This window comes from Scyliorhinus torazame, chromosome 4 (assembly GCF_047496885.1).
Source record: "Scyliorhinus torazame isolate Kashiwa2021f chromosome 4, sScyTor2.1, whole genome shotgun sequence".
Lineage (NCBI taxonomy): Eukaryota > Metazoa > Chordata > Chondrichthyes > Carcharhiniformes > Scyliorhinidae > Scyliorhinus > Scyliorhinus torazame.
The window spans coordinates 8,264,134-8,291,177 of record NC_092710.1 but is presented as its reverse complement, the minus strand read 5'-3'; the positions used below and the strand labels follow the sequence as shown (position 1 = coordinate 8,291,177).

At 53.8% G+C, this 27,044-nt stretch overlaps 1 protein-coding gene across 1 annotated transcript in view; it reads left to right on the top strand.

The window, feature by feature from the left end:
* LOC140411276 (uncharacterized) overlaps nucleotides 1-27,044 on the top strand; it is a 291,683-nt gene that overhangs the window by 219,103 nt on the left and 45,536 nt on the right. The gene's annotated exons all lie outside the window — the stretch shown is intronic.

Below are 27,044 nucleotides of genomic sequence, written 5' to 3'. Positions count from 1 at the left end.
ACACCCTCCACACTGTCCCCATCAAACACCCTCTACACTGTCCCCATCAAACACCCTCCACACTGTCCCCATCAAACACCCTCCGCACTGTCCCCATCAAACACCCTCTCCACTGTCCCCATCAAACACACTCTACGCTGTCCCCATCAAACACCCTCCACACTGTCCCCATCAAACACCCTCTACACTGTCCCCATCGAACACACTCTTCACTGTCTCCATCAAACACCCTCCACACTGTCCCCATCAAACACCCTCCACACTGTCCCCATCAAACACCCTCCACACTGTCCCCATCAAACACCCTCCACACTGCCCCATCAAACACCCTCCACACTGTCCCCATCAAACACCCTCCGCACTGTCCCCATCAAACACCCTCTACACCTTCCCCATCAAACACCATCTACACTGTCCCCATCAAACACCCTCCACACTGTCCCCATCAAACACCCTCTACACTGTCCCCATCAAACACCCTCCACACTGGCCCCATCAAACACCCTCTACACTGCCCCATCAAACACCCTCTACACTCTCCCCATCAAACACCCTCCACACTGTCCCCATCAAACACCCTCTACACTGTCCCCATCAAACACCCTCCACACTGTCCCCATCAAACACACTCCGCACTGTCCCCATCAAACACACTCCACACTGTCCCCATCAAATACCCTCTTCACTGTACCCATCAAACACCCTCTACACTGTCCCCATCAAACACCCTCCGCACTGTCCCCATCAAACACCCTCTACACTGTCCCCATCAAACACTCGCCAAACTGTCCCCATCAAATACCCTCCGCACTGTCCCCATCAAACACCCTCCGCACTGTCCCCGTCAAACACCCTCCGCACTGTCCCCATCAAACACCCTCCACACTGTCCCCATCAAACACCCTCCGCACTGTCCCCATCAAACACCCTCTACACTGTCCCCATCAAATCCCTCTACACTGTCCCCATCAAACACCCTCCACACTGTCACCATCAAACACCCTCTACACTGTCCCCATCAAACACCCTCCACACTGTCCCCATCAAATACCCTCTACACTGTCCCCATCAAACACCCTCCGCACTGTCCCCATCAAACACCCTCCACACTGTCCCCATCAAATACCCTCTACACTGTCCCCATCAAACACCCTCTACACTGTCCCCATCAAACACCCTCCACACTGTCCCCATCAAACACCCTCCACACTGTCCCCATCAAACACCCTCCGCACTGTCCCCATCAAACACCCTCCACACTGTCCCCATCAAACACCCTCTACACTGTCCCCATCAAACACCCTCCACACTGTCCCCATCAAACACCCTCTACACTGTCCCCATCAAACACCCTCCACACTGTCCCCATCAAACACCCTCCACACTGTCCCCATCAAACACCCTCCACACTGTCCCCATCAAACACACTCTACACTGTCCCCATTAAACACCCTCCACACTGTCCCCATCAAACACCCTCCGCACTGTCCCCATCAAACACTCCCCTCCACACTGTCCCCATCAAACACCTTCTACACTATCCCCATCAAACACTCCACTTCACACTGTCCCCATCAAACACCCTCTACACTGTCCCCATCAAACACCCTCCACACTGTCCCCATCAAACACCCTCTACACTGTCCCCATCAAACACCCTCCACACTGTCCCAATCAAACACCTTCCACACTGTCCCCATCAAACACCCTCCACACTGTCCCCATCAAACACCCTCCACACTGCCCCATCAAACACCCTCCACACTGTCCCCGTCAAACACCCTCCACACTGTCCCCTTCAAACATCCTCTACACTGTCCCCATCAAACACCCTCCACCCTGTCCCCATCAAACACCCTCCACACTGTCCCCATCAAACACCCTCCACACTGTCCCCATCAAACACCCTCCACACTGTCCCCATCAAACACCCTCTACACTGTCCCCATCAAACACCCTCCACACTGTCCCCATCAAACACCCTCCGCACTGTCCCCATCAAACACCCTCTCCACTGTCCCCATCAAACACACTCTACACTGTCCCCATCAAACACCCTCCACACTGTCCCCATCAAACACCCTCTACACTGTCCCCATCGAACACACTCTTCACTGTCTCCATCGAACACCCTCCACACTGTCCCCATCAAACACCCTCCACACTGTCCCCATCAAACACCCTCCACACTGTCCCCATCAAACACCCTCCACACTGCCCCATCAAACACCCTCCACACTGTCCCCATCAAACACCCTCCGCACTGTCCCCATCAAACACCCTCTACACTGTCCCCATCAAACACCATCTACACTGTCCCCATCAAACACCCTCCACACTGTCCCCATCAAACACCCTCCACACTGGCCCCATCAAACACCCTCTACACTGCCCCATCAAACACCCTCTACACTCTCCCCATCAAACACCCTCTACACTCTCCCCATCAAACACCATCTACACTGTCCCCATCAAACACCCTCTACACTGTCCCCATCAAACACCCTCCACACTGGCCCCATCAAACACCCTCTACACTGCCCCATCAAACACCCTCTACACTCTCCCCATCAAACACCCTCTACACTCTCCCCATCAAACACCCTCCACACTGTCCCCATCAAACACCCTCCACACTGTCCCCATCAAACACCCTCCACACTGTCCCCATCAAACGCTCTCCACACTGTCCCCATCAAACACCCTCCACACTGTCCCCATCAAACACCCTCTCCACTGTCCACATCAAACACCCTCCACAGTGTCCCCATCAAACACCCTCCACACTGTCCCCATCAAATCCCTCTACACTGTCCCCATCAAACACCCTCCACACTGTCCCCATCAAACACCCTCTACACTGTCCCCATCAAACACCCTCCACACTGTCCCCATCAAATACCCTCTACACTGTCCCCATCAAACACCCTCCGCCTGTCCCCATCAAACACCCTCCACACTGTCCCCATCAAATACCCTCTACACTGTCCCCATCAAACACCCTCCACACTGTCCCCATCAAGCACCCTCTACACTGTCCCCATCAAACACCCTCCACACTGTCCCCATCAAACACACTCTGCACTGTCCCCATCAAACACACTCCACACTGTCCCCATCAAACACCCTCTACACTGTCCCCATCAAACACCCTCCACACTGTCCCCATCAAACACCCTCCACACTGTCCCCATCAAACACCCTCCGCACTGTCCCCATCAAACACCCTCTACACTGTCCCCATCAAACACCATCTACACTGTCCCCATCAAACACCCTCCACACTGTCCCCATCAAACACCCTCTACACTGTCCCCATCAAACACCCTCCACACTGGCCCCATCAAACACCCTCTACACTGCCCCATCAAACACCCTCTACACTCTCCCCATCAAACACCCTCTACACTCTCCCCATCAAACACCCTCCACACTGTCCCCATCAAACACCCTCCACACTGTCCCCATCAAACACCCTCTCCACTGTCCACATCAAACACCCTCCACAGTGTCCCCATCAAACACCCTCCACACTGTCCCCATCAAATCCCTCTACACTGTCCCCATCAAACACCCTCCACACTGTCCCCATCAAACACCCTCTACACTGTCCCCATCAAACACCCTCCACACTGTCCCCATCAAATACCCTCTACACTGTCCCCATCAAACACCCTCCGCCTGTCCCCATCAAACACCCTCCACACTGTCCCCATCAAATACCCTCTACACTGTCCCCATCAAACACCCTCCACACTGTCCCCATCAAGCACCCTCTACACTGTCCCCATCAAACACCCTCCACACTGTCCCCATCAAACACACTCTGCACTGTCCCCATCAAACACACTCCACACTGTCCCCATCAAACACCCTCTACACTGTCCCCATCAAACACCCTCCACACTGTCCCCATCAAACACCCTCCACACTGTCCCCATCAAACACCCTCTACACTGTCCCCATCAAACACCCTCCGCACTGTCCCCATCATACACCCTCTACACTGTCCCTATCAGACACTCGCCACACTGTCCCCATCAAACACCCTCCACACTGTCCCCATCAAACACCCTCCACACTGTCCCCATCAAACACCCTCCACACTGTCCCCATCAAACACCCTCCACACTGTCCCCATCAAACACCCTCCACACTGTCCCCATCAAACACCCTCTACACTGTCCCCATCAAACACCCTCCACACTGTCCCCATCAAACACCCTCCGCACTGTCCCCATCAAACACCCTCTCCACTGTCCCCATCAAACACACTCTACGCTGTCCCCATCAAACACCCTCCACACTGTCCCCATCAAACACCCTCTACACTGTCCCCATCGAACACACTCTTCACTGTCTCCATCAAACACCCTCCACACTGTCCCCATCAAACACCCTCCACACTGTCCCCATCAAACACCCTCCACACTGTCCCCATCAAACACCCTCCACACTGCCCCATCAAACACCCTCCACACTGTCCCCATCAAACACCCTCCGCACTGTCCCCATCAAACACCCTCTACACTGTCCCCATCAAACACCCTCCACACTGTCCCCATCAAACACCCTCTACACTGTCCCCATCAAACACCCTCTCCACTGTCCCCATCAAACACACTCTACGCTGTCCCCATCAAACACCCTCCACACTGTCCCCATCAAACACCCTCTACACTGTCCCCATCGAACACACTCTTCACTGTCTCCATCAAACACCCTCCACACTGTCCCCATCAAACACCCTCCACACTGTCCCCATCAAACACCCTCCACACTGTCCCCATCAAACACCCTCCACACTGCCCCATCAAACACCCTCCACACTGTCCCCATCAAACACCCTCCGCACTATCCCCATCAAACACCCTCTACACTGTCCCCATCAAACACCATCTACACTGTCCCCATCAAACACCCTCCACACTGTCCCCATCAAACACCCTCTACACTGTCCCCATCAAACACCCTCCACACTGGCCCCATCAAACACCCTCTACACTGCCCCATCAAACACCCTCTACACTCTCCCCATCAAACACCCTCTACACTCTCCCCATCAAACACCCTCCACACTGTCCACATCAAACACCCTCTACACTGTCCCCATCAAACACCCTCCACACTGTCCCCATCAAACACACTCCGCACTGTCCCCATCAAACACACTCCACACTGTCCCCATCAAATACCCTCTTCACTGTACCCATCAAACACCCTCTACACTGTCCCCATCAAACACCCTCCGCACTGTCCCCATCAAACACCCTCTACACTGTCCCCATCAAACACTCGCCAAACTGTCCCCATCAAATACCCTCCGCACTGTCCCCATCAAACACCCTCCACACTGTCCCCGTCAAACACCCTCCGCACTGTCCCCATCAAACACCCTCCACACTGTCCCCATCAAACACCCTCCGCACTGTCCCCATCAAACACCCTCCACACTGTCCCCATCAAACACCCTCCGCACTGTCCCCATCAAACACTCTCTACACGGTCCCCATCAAACACCCTCTACACTGTCCCCATCAAATCCCTCTACACTGTCCCCATCAAACACCCTCCACACTGTCACCATCAAACACCCTCTACACTGTCCCCATCAAACACCCTCCACACTGTCCCCATCAAATACCCTCTACACTGTCCCCATCAAACACCCTCCGCACTGTCCCCATCAAACACCCTCCACACTGCCCCATCAAACACCCTCCACACTGTCCCCATCAAACACCCTCCGCACTGTCCCCATCAAACACCCTCTACACTGTCCCCATCAAACACCATCTACACTGTCCCCATCAAACACCCTCCACACTGTCCCCATCAAACACCCTCTACACTGTCCCCATCAAACACCCTCCACACTGGCCCCATCAAACACCCTCCACACTGTCCCCATCAAACACCCTCCGCACTGTCCCCATCAAACACCCTCTACACTGTCCCCATCAAACACCCTCCACACTGTCCCCATCAAACACCCTCTACACTGTCCCCATCAAACACCCTCTCCACTGTCCCCATCAAACACACTCTACGCTGTCCCCATCAAACACCCTCCACACTGTCCCCATCAAACACCCTCTACACTGTCCCCATCGAACACACTCTTCACTGTCTCCATCAAACACCCTCCACACTGTCCCCATCAAACACCCTCCACACTGTCCCCATCAAACACCCTCCACACTGTCCCCATCAAACACCCTCCACACTGCCCCATCAAACACCCTCCACACTGTCCCCATCAAACACCCTCCGCACTGTCCCCATCAAACACCCTCTACACTGTCCCCATCAAACACCATCTACACTGTCCCCATCAAACACCCTCCACACTGTCCCCATCAAACACCCTCTACACTGTCCCCATCAAACACCCTCCACACTGGCCCCATCAAACACCCTCTACACTGCCCCATCAAACACCCTCTACACTCTCCCCATCAAACACCCTCTACACTCTCCCCATCAAACACCCTCCACACTGTCCACATCAAACACCCTCTACACTGTCCCCATCAAACACCCTCCACACTGTCCCCATCAAACACACTCCGCACTGTCCCCATCAAACACACTCCACACTGTCCCCATCAAATACCCTCTTCACTGTACCCATCAAACACCCTCTACACTGTCCCCATCAAACACCCTCCGCACTGTCCCCATCAAACACCCTCTACACTGTCCCCATCAAACACTCGCCAAACTGTCCCCATCAAATACCCTCCGCACTGTCCCCATCAAACACCCTCCACACTGTCCCCGTCAAACACCCTCCGCACTGTCCCCATCAAACACCCTCCACACTGTCCCCATCAAACACCCTCCGCACTGTCCCCATCAAACACCCTCCACACTGTCCCCATCAAACACCCTCCGCACTGTCCCCATCAAACACTCTCTACACGGTCCCCATCAAACACCCTCTACACTGTCCCCATCAAATCCCTCTACACTGTCCCCATCAAACACCCTCCACACTGTCACCATCAAACACCCTCTACACTGTCCCCATCAAACACCCTCCACACTGTCCCCATCAAATACCCTCTACACTGTCCCCATCAAACACCCTCCGCACTGTCCCCATCAAACACCCTCCACACTGTCCCCATCAAATACCCTCTACACTGTCCCCATCAAACACCCTCTACACTGTCCCCATCAAACACCCTCCACACTGTCCCCATCAAACACCCTCCACACTGTCCCCATCAAACACCCTCCGCACTGTCCCCATCAAACACCCTCCACACTGTCCCCATCAAACACCCTCTACACTGTCCCCATCAAACACCCTCCACACTGTCCCCATCAAACACCCTCTACACTGTCCCCATCAAACACCCTCCACACTGTCCCCATCAAACACCCTCCACACTGTCCCCATCAAACACCCTCCACACTGTCCCCATCAAACACACTCTACACTGTCCCCATTAAACACCCTCCACACTGTCCCCATCAAACACCCTCCGCACTGTCCCCATCAAACACTCCCCTCCACACTGTCCCCATCAAACACCTTCTACACTATCCCCATCAAACACTCCACTTCACACTGTCCCCATCAAACACCCTCCGCACTGTCCCCATCAAACACCCTCTCCACTGTCCCCATCAAACACACTCTACACTGTCCCCATCAAACACCCTCCACACTGTCCCCATCAAACACCCTCTACACTGTCCCCATCGAACACACTCTTCACTGTCTCCATCGAACACCCTCCACACTGTCCCCATCAAACACCCTCCACACTGTCCCCATCAAACACCCTCCACACTGTCCCCATCAAACACCCTCCACACTGCCCCATCAAACACCCTCCACACTGTCCCCATCAAACACCCTCCGCACTGTCCCCATCAAACACCCTCTACACTGTCCCCATCAAACACCATCTACACTGTCCCCATCAAACACCCTCCACACTGTCCCCATCAAACACCCTCTACACTGTCCCCATCAAACACCCTCCACACTGGCCCCATCAAACACCCTCTACACTGCCCCATCAAACACCCTCTACACTCTCCCCATCAAACACCCTCTACACTCTCCCCATCAAACACCCTCCACACTGTCCCCATCAAACACCCTCCACACTGTCCCCATCAAACACCCTCTCCACTGTCCACATCAAACACCCTCCACAGTGTCCCCATCAAACACCCTCCACACTGTCCCCATCAAATCCCTCTACACTGTCCCCATCAAACACCCTCCACACTGTCCCCATCAAACACCCTCTACACTGTCCCCATCAAACACCCTCCACACTGTCCCCATCAAATACCCTCTACACTGTCCCCATCAAACACCCTCCGCCTGTCCCCATCAAACACCCTCCACACTGTCCCCATCAAATACCCTCTACACTGTCCCCATCAAACACCCTCCACACTGTCCCCATCAAGCACCCTCTACACTGTCCCCATCAAACACCCTCCACACTGTCCCCATCAAACACACTCTGCACTGTCCCCATCAAACACACTCCACACTGTCCCCATCAAACACCCTCTACACTGTCCCCATCAAACACCCTCCACACTGTCCCCATCAAACACCCTCCACACTGTCCCCATCAAACACCCTCCGCACTGTCCCCATCAAACACCCTCTACACTGTCCCCATCAAACACCATCTACACTGTCCCCATCAAACACCCTCCACACTGTCCCCATCAAACACCCTCTACACTGTCCCCATCAAACACCCTCCACACTGGCCCCATCAAACACCCTCTACACTGCCCCATCAAACACCCTCTACACTCTCCCCATCAAACACCCTCTACACTCTCCCCATCAAACACCCTCCACACTGTCCCCATCAAACACCCTCCACACTGTCCCCATCAAACACCCTCTCCACTGTCCACATCAAACACCCTCCACAGTGTCCCCATCAAACACCCTCCACACTGTCCCCATCAAATCCCTCTACACTGTCCCCATCAAACACCCTCCACACTGTCCCCATCAAACACCCTCTACACTGTCCCCATCAAACACCCTCCACACTGTCCCCATCAAATACCCTCTACACTGTCCCCATCAAACACCCTCCGCCTGTCCCCATCAAACACCCTCCACACTGTCCCCATCAAATACCCTCTACACTGTCCCCATCAAACACCCTCCACACTGTCCCCATCAAGCACCCTCTACACTGTCCCCATCAAACACCCTCCACACTGTCCCCATCAAACACCCTCTACACTGTCCCCATCAAACACCCTCCACACTGTCCCCATCAAACACCCTCCACACTGTCCCCATCAAACACCCTCTACACTGTCCCCATCAAACACCCTCCGCACTGTCCCCATCATACACCCTCTACACTGTCCCTATCAGACACTCGCCACACTGTCCCCATCAAACACCCTCCACACTGTCCCCATCAAACACCCTCCACACTGTCCCCATCAAACACCCTCCACACTGTCCCCATCAAACACCCTCCACACTGTCCCCATCAAACACCCTCCACACTGTCCCCATCAAACACCCTCTACACTGTCCCCATCAAACACCCTCCACACTGTCCCCATCAAACACCCTCCGCACTGTCCCCATCAAACACCCTCTCCACTGTCCCCATCAAACACACTCTACGCTGTCCCCATCAAACACCCTCCACACTGTCCCCATCAAACACCCTCTACACTGTCCCCATCGAACACACTCTTCACTGTCTCCATCAAACACCCTCCACACTGTCCCCATCAAACACCCTCCACACTGTCCCCATCAAACACCCTCCACACTGTCCCCATCAAACACCCTCCACACTGCCCCATCAAACACCCTCCACACTGTCCCCATCAAACACCCTCCGCACTGTCCCCATCAAACACCCTCTACACTGTCCCCATCAAACACCCTCCACACTGTCCCCATCAAACACCCTCTACACTGTCCCCATCAAACACCCTCTCCACTGTCCCCATCAAACACACTCTACGCTGTCCCCATCAAACACCCTCCACACTGTCCCCATCAAACACCCTCTACACTGTCCCCATCGAACACACTCTTCACTGTCTCCATCAAACACCCTCCACACTGTCCCCATCAAACACCCTCCACACTGTCCCCATCAAACACCCTCCACACTGTCCCCATCAAACACCCTCCACACTGCCCCATCAAACACCCTCCACACTGTCCCCATCAAACACCCTCCGCACTGTCCCCATCAAACACCCTCTACACTGTCCCCATCAAACACCATCTACACTGTCCCCATCAAACACCCTCCACACTGTCCCCATCAAACACCCTCTACACTGTCCCCATCAAACACCCTCCACACTGGCCCCATCAAACACCCTCTACACTGCCCCATCAAACACCCTCTACACTCTCCCCATCAAACACCCTCTACACTCTCCCCATCAAACACCCTCCACACTGTCCCCATCAAACACCCTCTACACTGTCCCCATCAAACACCCTCCACACTGTCCCCATCAAACACACTCCGCACTGTCCCCATCAAACACACTCCACACTGTCCCCATCAAATACCCTCTTCACTGTACCCATCAAACACCCTCTACACTGTCCCCATCAAACACCCTCCGCACTGTCCCCATCAAACACCCTCTACACTGTCCCCATCAAACACTCGCCAAACTGTCCCCATCAAATACCCTCCGCACTGTCCCCATCAAATACCCTCCACACTGTCCCCGTCAAACACCCTCCGCACTGTCCCCATCAAACACCCTCCACACTGTCCCCATCAAACACCCTCCGCACTGTCCCCATCAAACACCCTCCACACTGTCCCCATCAAACACCCTCCACACTGTCCCCATCAAATACCCTCTACACTGTCCCCATCAAACACCCTCTACACTGTCCCCATCAAACACCCTCCACACTGTCCCCATCAAACACCCTCCACACTGTCCCCATCAAACACCCTCCGCACTGTCCCCATCAAACACCCTCCACACTGTCCCCATCAAACACCCTCTACACTGTCCCCATCAAACACCCTCCACACTGTCCCCATCAAACACCCTCTACACTGTCCCCATCAAACACCCTCCACACTGTCCCCATCAAACACCCTCCACACTGTCCCCATCAAACACCCTCCACACTGTCCCCATCAAACACACTCTACACTGTCCCCATTAAACACCCTCCACACTGTCCCCATCAAACACCCTCCGCACTGTCCCCATCAAACACTCCCCTCCACACTGTCCCCATCAAACACCTTCTACACTATCCCCATCAAACACTCCACTTCACACTGTCCCCATCAAACACCCTCTACACTGTCCCCATCAAACACCCTCCACACTGTCCCCATCAAACACCCTCTACACTGTCCCCATCAAACACCCTCCACACTGTCCCAATCAAACACCTTCCACACTGTCCCCATCAAACACCCTCCACACTGTCCCCATCAAACACCCTCCACACTGCCCCATCAAACACCCTCCACACTGTCCCCGTCAAACACCCTCCACACTGTCCCCTTCAAACATCCTCTACACTGTCCCCATCAAACACCCTCCACACTGTCCCCATCAAACACCCTCCACACTGTCCCCATCAAACACCCTCCACACTGTCCCCATCAAACACCCTCCACACTGTCCCCATCAAACACCCTCTACACTGTCCCCATCAAACACCCTCCACACTGTCCCCATCAAACACCCTCCGCACTGTCCCCATCAAACACCCTCTCCACTGTCCCCATCAAACACACTCTACACTGTCCCCATCAAACACCCTCCACACTGTCCCCATCAAACACCCTCTACACTGTCCCCATCGAACACACTCTTCACTGTCTCCATCGAACACCCTCCACACTGTCCCCATCAAACACCCTCCACACTGTCCCCATCAAACACCCTCCACACTGTCCCCATCAAACACCCTCCACACTGCCCCATCAAACACCCTCCACACTGTCCCCATCAAACACCCTCCGCACTGTCCCCATCAAACACCCTCTACACTGTCCCCATCAAACACCATCTACACTGTCCCCATCAAACACCCTCCACACTGTCCCCATCAAACACCCTCTACACTGTCCCCATCAAACACCCTCCACACTGGCCCCATCAAACACCCTCTACACTGCCCCATCAAACACCCTCTACACTCTCCCCATCAAACACCCTCTACACTCTCCCCATCAAACACCCTCCACACTGTCCCCATCAAACACCCTCCACACTGTCCCCATCAAACACCCTCTCCACTGTCCACATCAAACACCCTCCACAGTGTCCCCATCAAACACCCTCCACACTGTCCCCATCAAATCCCTCTACACTGTCCCCATCAAACACCCTCCACACTGTCCCCATCAAACACCCTCTACACTGTCCCCATCAAACACCCTCCACACTGTCCCCATCAAATACCCTCTACACTGTCCCCATCAAACACCCTCCGCCTGTCCCCATCAAACACCCTCCACACTGTCCCCATCAAATACCCTCTGCACTGTCCCCATCAAACACCCTCCACACTGGCCCCATCAAACACCCTCTACACTGCCCCATCAAACACCCTCTACACTCTCCCCATCAAACACCCTCTACACTCTCCCCATCAAACACCCTCCACACTGTCCCCATCAAACACCCTCTACACTGTCCCCATCAAACACCCTCCACACTGTCCCCATCAAACACACTCCGCACTGTCCCCATCAAACACACTCCACACTGTCCCCATCAAATACCCTCTTCACTGTACCCATCAAACACCCTCTACACTGTCCCCATCAAACACCCTCCGCACTGTCCCCATCAAACACCCTCTACACTGTCCCCATCAAACACTCGCCAAACTGTCCCCATCAAATACCCTCCGCACTGTCCCCATCAAACACCCTCCACACTGTCCCCGTCAAACACCCTCCGCACTGTCCCCATCAAACACCCTCCACACTGTCCCCATCAAACACCCTCCGCACTGTCCCCATCAAACACCCTCCACACTGTCCCCATCAAACACCCTCCGCACTGTCCCCATCAAACACTCTCTACACGGTCCCCATCAAACACCCTCTACACTGTCCCCATCAAATCCCTCTACACTGTCCCCATCAAACACCCTCCACACTGTCACCATCAAACACCCTCTACACTGTCCCCATCAAACACCCTCCACACTGTCCCCATCAAATACCCTCTACACTGTCCCCATCAAACACCCTCCGCACTGTCCCCATCAAACACCCTCCACACTGTCCCCATCAAATACCCTCTACACTGTCCCCATCAAACACCCTCTACACTGTCCCCATCAAACACCCTCCACACTGTCCCCATCAAACACCCTCCACACTGTCCCCATCAAACACCCTCCGCACTGTCCCCATCAAACACCCTCCACACTGTCCCCATCAAACACCCTCTACACTGTCCCCATCAAACACCCTCCACACTGTCCCCATCAAACACCCTCTACACTGTCCCCATCAAACACCCTCCACACTGTCCCCATCAAACACCCTCCACACTGTCCCCATCAAACACCCTCCACACTGTCCCCATCAAACACACTCTACACTGTCCCCATTAAACACCCTCCACACTGTCCCCATCAAACACCCTCCGCACTGTCCCCATCAAACACTCCCCTCCACACTGTCCCCATCAAACACCTTCTACACTATCCCCATCAAACACTCCACTTCACACTGTCCCCATCAAACACCCTCTACACTGTCCCCATCAAACACCCTCCACACTGTCCCCATCAAACACCCTCTACACTGTCCCCATCAAACACCCTCCACACTGTCCCAATCAAACACCTTCCACACTGTCCCCATCAAACACCCTCCACACTGTCCCCATCAAACACCCTCCACACTGCCCCATCAAACACCCTCCACACTGTCCCCGTCAAACACCCTCCACACTGTCCCCTTCAAACATCCTCTACACTGTCCCCATCAAACACCCTCCACACTGTCCCCATCAAACACCCTCCACACTGTCCCCATCAAACACCCTCCACACTGTCCCCATCAAACACCCTCCACACTGTCCCCATCAAACACCCTCTACACTGTCCCCATCAAACACCCTCCACACTGTCCCCATCAAACACCCTCCGCACTGTCCCCATCAAACACCCTCTCCACTGTCCCCATCAAACACACTCTACACTGTCCCCATCAAACACCCTCCACACTGTCCCCATCAAACACCCTCTACACTGTCCCCATCGAACACACTCTTCACTGTCTCCATCGAACACCCTCCACACTGTCCCCATCAAACACCCTCCACACTGTCCCCATCAAACACCCTCCACACTGTCCCCATCAAACACCCTCCACACTGCCCCATCAAACACCCTCCACACTGTCCCCATCAAACACCCTCCGCACTGTCCCCATCAAACACCCTCTACACTGTCCCCATCAAACACCATCTACACTGTCCCCATCAAACACCCTCCACACTGTCCCCATCAAACACCCTCTACACTGTCCCCATCAAACACCCTCCACACTGGCCCCATCAAACACCCTCTACACTGCCCCATCAAACACCCTCTACACTCTCCCCATCAAACACCCTCTACACTCTCCCCATCAAACACCCTCCACACTGTCCCCATCAAACACCCTCCACACTGTCCCCATCAAACACCCTCTCCACTGTCCACATCAAACACCCTCCACAGTGTCCCCATCAAACACCCTCCACACTGTCCCCATCAAATCCCTCTACACTGTCCCCATCAAACACCCTCCACACTGTCCCCATCAAACACCCTCTACACTGTCCCCATCAAACACCCTCCACACTGTCCCCATCAAATACCCTCTACACTGTCCCCATCAAACACCCTCCGCCTGTCCCCATCAAACACCCTCCACACTGTCCCCATCAAATACCCTCTGCACTGTCCCCATCAAACACCCTCCACACTGTCCCCATCAAGCAACCTCTACACTGTCCCCATCAAACACCCTCCACACTGTCCCCATCAAACACACTCTGCACTGTCCCCATCAAACACACTCCACACTGTCCCCATCAAACACCCTCTACACTGTCCCCATCAAACACCCTCCACACTGTCCCCATCAAACACCCTCCACACTGTCCCCATCAAACACCCTCTACACTGTCCCCATCAAACACCCTCCGCACTGTCCCCATCATACACCCTCTACACTGTCCCTATCAGACACTCGCCACACTGTCCCCATCAAACACCCTCCACACTGTCCCCATCAAACACCACACTGTCCCCATCAAACACCCTCCACACTGTCCCCATCAAACACCCTCTACACTGTCCCCATCAAACACCCTCCACACTGTCCCCATCAAACACCCTCCACACTGTCCCCATCAAACACCCTCCACACTGTCCCCATCAAACACCCTCCACACTGTCCCCATCAAACACCCTCCACACTGTCCCCATCAAACACCCTCTACACTGTCCCCATCAAACACCCTCCACACTGTCCCCATCAAACACCCTCCGCACTGTCCCCATCAAACACCCTCTCCACTGTCCCCATCAAACACACTCTACACTGTCCCCATCAAACACCCTCCACACTGTCCCCATCAAACACCCTCCGCACTGTCCCCATCAAACACCCTCTCCACTGTCCCCATCAAACACACTCTACACTGTCCCCATCAAACACCCTCCACACTGTCCCCATCAAACACCCTCTACACTGTCCCCATCGAACACACTCTTCACTGTCTCCATCGAACACCCTCCACACTGTCCCCATCAAACACCCTCCACACTGTCCCCATCAAACACCCTCCACACTGTCCCCATCAAACACCCTCCACACTGCCCCATCAAACACCCTCCACACTGTCCCCATCAAACACCCTCCGCACTGTCCCCATCAAACACCCTCTACACTGTCCCCATCAAACACCATCTACACTGTCCCCATCAAACACCCTCCACACTGTCCCCATCAAACACCCTCTACACTGTCCCCATCAAACACCCTCCACACTGGCCCCATCAAACACCCTCTACACTGCCCCATCAAACACCCTCTACACTCTCCCCATCAAACACCCTCTACACTCTCCCCATCAAACACCCTCCACACTGTCCCCATCAAACACCCTCCACACTGTCCCCATCAAACACCCTCTCCACTGTCCACATCAAACACCCTCCACAGTGTCCCCATCAAACACCCTCCACACTGTCCCCATCAAATCCCTCTACACTGTCCCCATCAAACACCCTCCACACTGTCCCCATCAAACACCCTCTACACTGTCCCCATCAAACACCCTCCACACTGTCCCCATCAAATACCCTCTACACTGTCCCCATCAAACACCCTCCGCCTGTCCCCATCAAACACCCTCCACACTGTCCCCATCAAATACCCTCTACACTGTCCCCATCAAACACCCTCCACACTGTCCCCATCAAGCACCCTCTACACTGTCCCCATCAAACACCCTCCACACTGTCCCCATCAAACACACTCTGCACTGTCCCCATCAAACACACTCCACACTGTCCCCATCAAACACCCTCTGCACTGTCCCCATCAAACACCCTCCACACTGTCCCCATCAAACACCCTCCACACTGTCCCCATCAAACACCCTCTACACTGTCCCCATCAAACACCCTCCGCACTGTCCCCATCATACACCCTCTACACTGTCCCTATCAGACACTCGCTACACTGTCCCCATCAAACACCCTCCACACTGTCCCCATCAAACACCCTCCGCACTGTCCCCATCAAACACCCTCCGCACTGTCCCCATCAAACACCCTCCGCACTGTCCCCATCAAACACCCTCCGCACTGTCCCCATCAAACACCCTCTACACTGTCCCCATCAAACACCATCTACACTGTCCCCATCAAACACCCTCCACACTGTCCCCATCAAACACCCTCTACACTGTCCCCATCAAACACCCTCCACACTGTCCCCATCAAACACCCTCTACACTGTCCCCATCAAACACCCTCCGCACTGTCCCCATCAAACACACTCTGCACTGTCCCCATCAAACATACTCCACACTGTCCCCATCAAACACCCTCTACACTGTCCCCATCAAACACCCTCCACACTGTCCCCATCAAACACCCTCCACACTGTCCCCATCAAACACCCTCTACACTGTCCCCATCAAACACCCTCCGCACTGTCCCCATCATACACCCTCTACACTGTCCCTATCAGACACTCGCCACACTGTCCCCATCAAACACCCTCCACACTGTCCCCATCAAACACCCTCCGCACTGTCCCCATCAAACACCCTCCGCACTGTCCCCATCAAACACCCTCCGCACTGTCCCCGTCAAACACTCTCCGCACTGTCCCCGTCAAACATCCTCCACACTGTCCCCATCAAACACCCTCCACACTGTCCCCATCAAACACCCTCTACACTGTCCCCATCAAACTCCCTCCACACTGTCCCCATCAAACACCCTCCACACTGTCCCCATCAAACACCCTCCGCACTGTCCCCATCAAACACCCTCTACACTGTCCCCATCAAACACCCTCCGCACTGTCCCCATCAAACACACTCTACACTGTCCCCATCAAACACCCTCCACACTGTCCCCATCAAACACCCTCCACACTGTCCCCATCAAACACCCTCCGTACTGTCCCCATCAAACACTCTCTACACTGTCCCCATCATACACCCTCTACACTGTCCCCATCAAACACCCTCCACACTGTCCCCATCAAACACTCTCCACACTGTCCCCATCAAACACCCTCCACACTGTCCCCATCAAACACTCTTTACACTGTCCCCATCAAACACCGTCTACACTGTCCCCATCAAACACCCTCCACACTGTCCCCATCAAACACCCTCCGCACTGTCCCCATCAAACACCCTCTACACTGTCCCCATCAAACACACTCTACACTGTCCCCATCAAACACCCTCCACACTGTCCCCATCAAACACCCTCTACACTGTCCCCATCAAACACACTCTTCACTGTCTCCATCAAACACCCTCCACACTGTCCCCATCAAACACCCTCCACACTGTCCCCATCAAACACCCTCCACACTGTCTCCATCAAACACCCTCCACTCTGCCCCATCAAACACCCTCCACACTGTCCCCATCAAACACCCTCCACACTGTCCCCATCAAACACCCTCCACACTGTCCCCATCAAACACACTCCACACTGCCCCCATCAAACACCCTCCACACTGTCCCCATCAAACACCCTCCACACTGTCCCCATCAAACACCCTCCGCACTGTCCCCATCAGACACCCTCTACACTGTCCCCATCAAACACCCTCCGCACTGTCCCCATCAAACACACTCTACACTGTCCCCATCAAACACTCCCCTCTACACTGTCCCCATCAAACACCCTCCACACTGTCCCCATCAAACACCCTCCACACTGTCCACATCAAACACCCTCCGCACTGTCCCCATCAAACACACTCCACACTGTCCCCATCAAACACCCTCTACACTGTCCCCATCAAACACACTCCACACTGTCCCCATCAAACACCCTCCACACTGTCTCCATCAAACACCCTCCACACTGCCCCATCAACCACACTCTACACTGCCCCATCAAACACCCTCTACACTGTCCCCATCAAACACCCTCTACACTGTCCCCATCAAACACACTCCACACTGTCCCCATCAAACACCCTCCACACTGTCTCCATCAAACACCCTCCACACTGCCCCATCAAACACACTCTACACTGCCCCATCAAACACCCTCTACACTGTCCCCATCAAACACCCTCCACACTGTCCCCATCAAACGCCCTCCACACTGTCCCCATCAAACACCCTCTACACTGTCCCCATCAAACACCCTCCACACTGTCCCCATCAAACACCGTCCACACTGTCCCCATCAAACACCCTCCACAATGTCCCCATCAAACACCCTCCACACTGTCCCCATCAAACACCCTCTACACTGTCTCCATCAAACACCCTCCACTCTGCCCCATCAAACACCCTCCACACTGTCCCCATCAAACACCCTCCACACTGTCTCCATCAAACACCCTCTACACTGTCCCCATCAAACACCGTCCACACTGTCCCCATCAAACACCCTCCACACTGTCCCCATCAAACACCCTCCACACTGTCCCCATCAAACACCCTCCGCACTGTCCCCATCAAACACCCTCCACACTGTCCCCATCAAACACCCTCCACACTGTCCCCATCAAACACCCTCCACACTGTCCCCATCAAACACCCTCCACACTGTCCCCATCAAACTCCCTCTACAGTGTCCCCATCAAACACTCCCAGGACCGGTACAGCACTGGGTTAGATACAGAGTAAAGCTCCCTGTACACTGTCCCCATCAAACACTCCCAGGACCGGTACAGCACTGGGTTAGATTCAGAGTAAAGCTCCCTCTCCACTGCCCAATCAAACACTCCCAGGACATGTACAGCACGGGGTTAGATACAGAGTAAAGCTCCATCTGCACTGTCCCCATCAAACACTCCCAGGACAGGGACAGCACGGTGTTAGATACAGAGTAAAGCTCCCTCTACACTGTCCCCGTCAAACACACCCAGGACAGGTACATCAAAGGGTTAGATACAGGAGTAAAGCTCCCTCCACACTGTCCCCATCAAACACTCCCAGGACAGGTACAGCACAGGAATAGATACAGAGTAAAGCTCCCTCTACACAGTTCCCATCAAACACTACCAGGACAGGTACAGCACTGGGTTAGATTCAGAGTAAAGATCCCTCTATACTGTCCCCATCAAACTCTCCCAGGACAGGTACAGCACGGGGTTAGATACAGAGTAAAGCTCCCTCTATACTGTCCCCATCAAACTCTCCCAGGACAGGTACAGCACGGGGTTAGATACAGAGTAAAGCTCCCTCTACACTGTCCCCATCAAACACTCCCAGGACAGGAACAGCACGGGGTTAGATACAGAGTAAAGCTCCCTCTACACTGTCCCCATCAAACACTCCCAGGACAGGTACAGCACGGGGTCAGATGCAGAGTAAAGCTCCCTCTACACTGTCCCCGTCAAACACTCCCAGGACAGGTACATCAAAGGGTTAGATACAGGAGTAAAGCTCCCTCCACACTGTCCCCATCAAACACTCCCAGGACAGGTACAGCACAGGGATAGATACAGAGTAAAGCTCCTTCTACACAGTTCCCATCAAACACTACCAGGACAGGTACAGCACTGGGTTAGATTCAGAGTAAAGATCCCTCTATACTGTCCCCATCAAACTCTCCCAGGACAGGTACAGCACGGGGTTAAATACAGAGTAAAGCTCCCTCTATACGGTCCCCATCAAACTCTCCCAGGACAGGTACAGCACGGGGTTAGATACAGAGTAAAGCTCCCTCTACACTGTCCCCATCAAACACTCCCAGGACAGGAACAGCACGGGGTTAGATACAGAGTAAAGCTCCCTCTACAGTGTCCCCATCAAACACTCCCAGGACAGGTACAGCACGGGGTCAGATGCAGAGTAAAGCTCCCTCTACACTGACCCCATCAAACACTCCCAGGACAGGTACATTACGGGGTTAGATACAGAGTAAAGCTCCCTCCACACTGTCCCCATCAAACACTCCCAGGACAGGTACAGCACGGGGTTAGATACAGAATAAAGCTCCCTCAACACTGTCCCCTTCAAACACTCCCAGGACAGGTACAGCACGGGGTCAGATGCAGAGTAAAGCTCCCTCTACACTGTCCCCATCAAACACTCCCAGGACAGGTACAGCACGGGGTTAGATACAGAGTAAAGCTCCCTCTGCACTGTCCCCATCAAACACTCCCAGGACAGATACAGCACGGGGTTAGATACAGAGTAAAGCTCCCTCCACACTGTCCGCATCAAACACTCCCAGGACAGATACAGCACGGGGTTAGATACAGAGTAAAGCTCCCTCCACACTGTCCCCATCAAACACTCCCAGGACAGGTACAGCACGGGGTTAGATACAGAGTAAAGCTCCCTCTGCACTGTCCCCATCAAACACTCCCAGGACAGATACAGCACGGGGTTAGATACAGAGTAAAGCTCTCTCCACACTGTCCCCATCAAACACTCCCAGGACAGATACAGCACGGGGTTAGATACAGAGTAAAGCTCCCTCCACACTGTCCCCATCAAACACTCCCAGGACAGGTACAGCACGGGGTTAGATACAGAGTAAAGCTCCCTCTACACAGTCCCCATCAAACACTCCCAGGAGAGGTACAGCACGGGGTTAGATACAGAGTAAAGCTCCCTCTACACTGTCCCCATCAAACACTCCCAGGACAGGAACAGCACGGGGTTAGATACAGAGTAAAGCTCCCTCTACACTGTCCCCATCAAACACTCCCAGGACAGGTACAGCACGCGGTTAGATACAGAGTAAAGCTCCCACTACACTGTCCCCATCAAACACTCCCAGGACAGGTACAGCACGGGGTTAGATACAGAGTAAAGCTCCCTCCCCACTGTCCCCATCAAACACTCCCAGGACAGGTACAGCACGGGGTTAGATAAAGAGTAAAGCTCCCTCTACACTGCCCCCATCAAACACTCCCAGGACAGGAACAGCACGGGGTTAGATACAGCGTAAAGCTCCCTCCCCACTGTCCCCATCAAACACTCCCAGGACAGGTACAGCACGGGGTTAGATACAGAGTAAAGCTCCCTCTACACTGTCCCCATCAAACACTCCCAGGGCAGGTACAGCACGGGATTAGATACAGAGTAAAGCTCCCTCTACACTGTCCCCATCAAACACTCCCAGGACAGGTACAGCACGGGGTTAGATACAGAGTAAAGCTCCCTCTACACTGTCCCCATCAAACACTCCCAGGGCAGGTACAGCACGGGGTTAGATACAGAGTAAAGCTCCCTCTACACTGTCCCCATCAAACACTCCCAGGGCAGGTACAGCACGGGGTTAGATACAGAGTAAAGCTCCCTCTACACTGTCCCCATCAAACACTCCCAGGACAGGTACAGCACGGGGTTAGATACAGAGTAAAGCTCCCTCTACACTGTCCCCATCAAACACTCCCAGGACAGGTACAGCACGGGGTTAGATACAGAGTAAAGCTCCCTCTACACTGTCCCCATCAAACACTCCCAGGACAGGTACAGCACGGGGTTAGATACAGAGTAAAGCTCCCTCTACACTGTCCCCATCAAACACTCCCAGGACAGGTACAGCACGGGGTTAGATACAGAGTAAAGCTCCCTCTACACTGTCCCCATCAAACACTCCCAGGGCAGGTACAGCACTGGGTTAGATACAGAGTAAAGCTCCCTCTACACTGTCCCCATCAAACACTCCCAGGGCAGGTACAGCACGGGGTTAGATACAGAGTAAAGCTCCCTCTACACTGTCCCCATCAAACACTCCCAGGACAGGTACAGCACGGGGTTAGATACAGAGTAAAGCTCCCTCTACACTGTCCCCATCAAACACTCCCAGGACAGGTACAGCACGGGGTTAGATACAGAGTAAAGCTCCCTCTACACTGTCCCCATCAAACACTCCCAGGACAGGTACAGCACGGGGTTAGATACAGAGTAAAGCTCCCTCTACACTGTCCCCATCAAACACTCCCAGGACAGGTACAGCACGGGGTTAGATACAGAGTAAAGCTCCCTCTACACTGTCCCCATCAAACACTCCCAGGACAGGTACAGCATGGGGTTAGATACAGAGTAAAGCTCCGTCTACACTGTCCCCACAAACACTCCCAGGACAGGTACAGCACGGGGTTAGATACAGAGTAAAGCTCCCTCTACACTGTCCCCATCAAACACTCCCAGGACAGGTACAGCATGGGGTTAGATACAGAGTAAAGCTCCGTCTACACTGTCCCCACAAACACTCCCAGGACAGGTACAGCACGGGGTTAGATACAGAGTAAAGCTCCCTCTACACTGCCCCATCAAACACTCACAGGACAGGTACAGCACAGGGTTAGATACAGAGTAAAGCTCCCTCTACACTGTCCCCAGCAAACACTCCCAGGACAGGTACAGCATGGGGTTAGATACAGAGTAAAGCTCCCTCTACACTGTCCCCATCAAACACTCCCAGGACAGGTACAGCACGGGGTTAGATACAGAGTAAAGCTCCCTCTACACTGTCCCCATCGACACTCCCAGGACAGGTACAGCATGGGGTTAGATACAGAGTAAAGCTCCCTCTACACTGTCCCCATCAAACACTCCCAGGACAGGTACAGCACGGGGTTAGATACAGAGTAAAGCTCCGTCTACACTGTCCCCACAAACACTCCCAGGACAGGTACAGCACGGGGTTAGATACAGAGTAAAGCTCCCTCTACACTGTCCCCATCAAACACTCCCAGGACAGGTACAGCACGGGGTTAGATACAGAGTAAAGCTCCCTCTACACTGTCCCCATCAAACACTCCCAGGACAGGTACAGCACGGGGTTAGATACAGAGTAAAGCTCTCTCTACACTGTCCCCATCAAACACTCCCAGGACAGGTACAGCACAGGGTTAGATACAGAGTAAAGCTCTCTCTACACTGTCCCCATCAAACACTCCCAGGACAGGTACAGCACGGGGTTAGATACAGAGTAAAGCTCCCTCTACACTGTCCCCATCAAACACTCCCAGGACAGGTACAGCACAGGGTTAGATACAGAGTAAAGCTCCCTCTACACTGTCCCCATCAAACACTCCCAGGACAGGTACAGCACGGGGTTAGATACAGAGTAAAGCTCCCTCTACACTGTCCCCATCAAACACTCCCAGGACAGGTACAGCACGGGGTTAGATACAGAGTAAAGCTCTCTCTACACTGTCCCCATCAAACACTCCCAGGACAGGTACAGCACGGGGTTAGATACAGAGTAAAGCTCTCTCTACACTGTCCCCATCAAACACTCCCAGGACAGGTACAGCACGGGGTTAGATACAGAGTAAAGCTCCCTCTACACTGTCCCCATCAAACACTCCCAGGACAGGTACAGCACGGGGTTAGATACAGAGTAAAGCTCCCTCTACACTGTCCCCATCAAACACTCCCAGGACAGGTACAGCACGGGGTTAGATACAGAGTAAAGCTCCCTCTACACTGTCCCCATCAAACATTCCCAGGACAGATACAGCACGGGGTTAGATACAGAGTAAAGCTCCCTCTACACTGTCCCCATCAAACACTCCCAGGACAGGTACAGCACGGGGTTAGATACAGAGTAAAGCTCCCTTTACACTATCCCCATCAAACGCTCCCAGGACCGGTACAGCACGTGGTTAGATACAGAGTAAAGCTCCCTCTACTCTGCCCCCATCAAACACTCCCAGGACAGGAACAGCACGGGGTTAGATACAGCGTAAAGCTCCCTCCCCACTGTCCCCATCAAACACTCCCAGGACAGGTACAGCACGGGGTTAGATACAGAGTAAAGCTCCCTCTACACTGTCCCCATCAAACACTCCCAGGGCAGGTACAGCACGGGATTAGATACAGAGTAAAGCTCCCTCTACACTGTCCCCATCAAACACTCCCAGGACAGGTACAGCACGGGGTTAGATACAGAGTAAAGCTCCCTCTACACTGTCCCCATCAAACACTCCCAGGGCAGGTACAGCACGGGGTTAGATACAGAGTAAAGCTCCCTCTACACTGTCCCCATCAAACACTCCCAGGGCAGGTACAGCACGGGGTTAGATACAGAGTAAAGCTCCCTCTACACTGTCCCCATCAAACACTCCCAGGACAGGTACAGCACGGGGTTAGATACAGAGTAAAGCTCCCTCTACACTGTCCCCATCAAACACTCCCAGGACAGGTACAGCACGGGGTTAGATACAGAGTAAAGCTCCCTCTACACTGTCCCCATCAAACACTCCCAGGACAGGTACAGCACGGGGTTAGATACAGAGTAAAGCTCCCTCTACACTGTCCCCATCAAACACTCCCAGGACAGGTACAGCACGGGGTTAGATACAGAGTAAAGCTCCCTCTACACTGTCCCCATCAAACACTCCCAGGGCAGGTACAGCACTGGGTTAGATACAGAGTAAAGCTCCCTCTACACTGTCCCCATCAAACACTCCCAGGGCAGGTACAGCACGGGGTTAGATACAGAGTAAAGCTCCCTCTACACTGTCCCCATCAAACACTCCCAGGACAGGTACAGCACGGGGTTAGATACAGAGTAAAGCTCCCTCTACACTGTCCCCATCAAACACTCCCAGGACAGGTACAGCACGGGGTTAGATACAGAGTAAAGCTCCCTCTACACTGTCCCCATCAAACACTCCCAGGACAGGTACAGCACGGGGTTAGATACAGAGTAAAGCTCCCTCTACACTGTCCCCATCAAACACTCCCAGGACAGGTACAGCACGGGGTTAGATACAGAGTAAAGCTCCCTCTACACTGTCCCCATCAAACACTCCCAGGACAGGTACAGCATGGGGTTAGATACAGAGTAAAGCTCCGTCTACACTGTCCCCACAAACACTCCCAGGACAGGTACAGCACGGGGTTAGATACAGAGTAAAGCTCCCTCTACACTGTCCCCATCAAACACTCCCAGGACAGGTACAGCATGGGGTTAGATACAGAGTAAAGCTCCGTCTACACTGTCCCCACAAACACTCCCAGGACAGGTACAGCACGGGGTTAGATACAGAGTAAAGCTCCCTCTACACTGCCCCATCAAACACTCACAGGACAGGTACAGCACAGGGTTAGATACAGAGTAAAGCTCCCTCTACACTGTCCCCAGCAAACACTCCCAGGACAGGTACAGCATGGGGTTAGATACAGAGTAAAGCTCCCTCTACACTGTCCCCATCAAACACTCCCAGGACAGGTACAGCACGGGGTTAGATACAGAGTAAAGCTCCCTCTACACTGTCCCCATCGACACTCCCAGGACAGGTACAGCATGGGGTTAGATACAGAGTAAAGCTCCCTCTACACTGTCCCCATCAAACACTCCCAGGACAGGTACAGCACGGGGTTAGATACAGAGTAAAGCTCCGTCTACACTGTCCCCACAAACACTCCCAGGACAGGTACAGCACGGGGTTAGATACAGAGTAAAGCTCCCTCTACACTGTCCCCATCAAACACTCCCAGGACAGGTACAGCACGGGGTTAGATACAGAGTAAAGCTCCCTCTACACTGTCCCCATCAAACACTCCCAGGACAGGTACAGCACGGGGTTAGATACAGAGTAAAGCTCTCTCTACACTGTCCCCATCAAACACTCCCAGGACAGGTACAGCACGGGGTTAGATACAGAGTAAAGCTCTCTCTACACTGTCCCCATCAAACACTCCCAGGACAGGTACAGCACGGGGTTAGATACAGAGTAAAGCTCCCTCTACACTGTCCCCATCAAACACTCCCAGGACAGGTACAGCACAGGGTTAGATACAGAGTAAAGCTCCCTCTACACTGTCCCCATCAAACACTCCCAGGACAGGTACAGCACGGGGTTAGATACAGAGTAAAGCTCCCTCTACACTGTCCCCATCAAACACTCCCAGGACAGGTACAGCACGGGGTTAGATACAGAGTAAAGCTCTCTCTACACTGTCCCCATCAAACACTCCCAGGACAGGTACAGCACGGGGTTAGATACAGAGTAAAGCTCTCTCTACACTGTCCCCATCAAACACTCCCAGGACAGGTACAGCACGGGGTTAGATACAGAGTAAAGCTCCCTCGACACTGTCCCCATCAAACACTCCCAGGACAGGTACAGCACGGGGTTAGATACAGAGTAAAGCTCCCTCTACACTGTCCCCATCAAACACTCCCGAGGACAGGTACAGCACGGGGTTAGATACAGAGTAAAGCTCCCTCTACACTGTCCCCATCAAACACTCCCAGGACAGGGACAGCACGGGGTTCTAGCTCCCTGTACACTGCTGAGTTAGTGTGTAGGGTCCCGGTGATGGGATTAGTGGAGGGGAACAGTGATTGTGATGGATGGTGT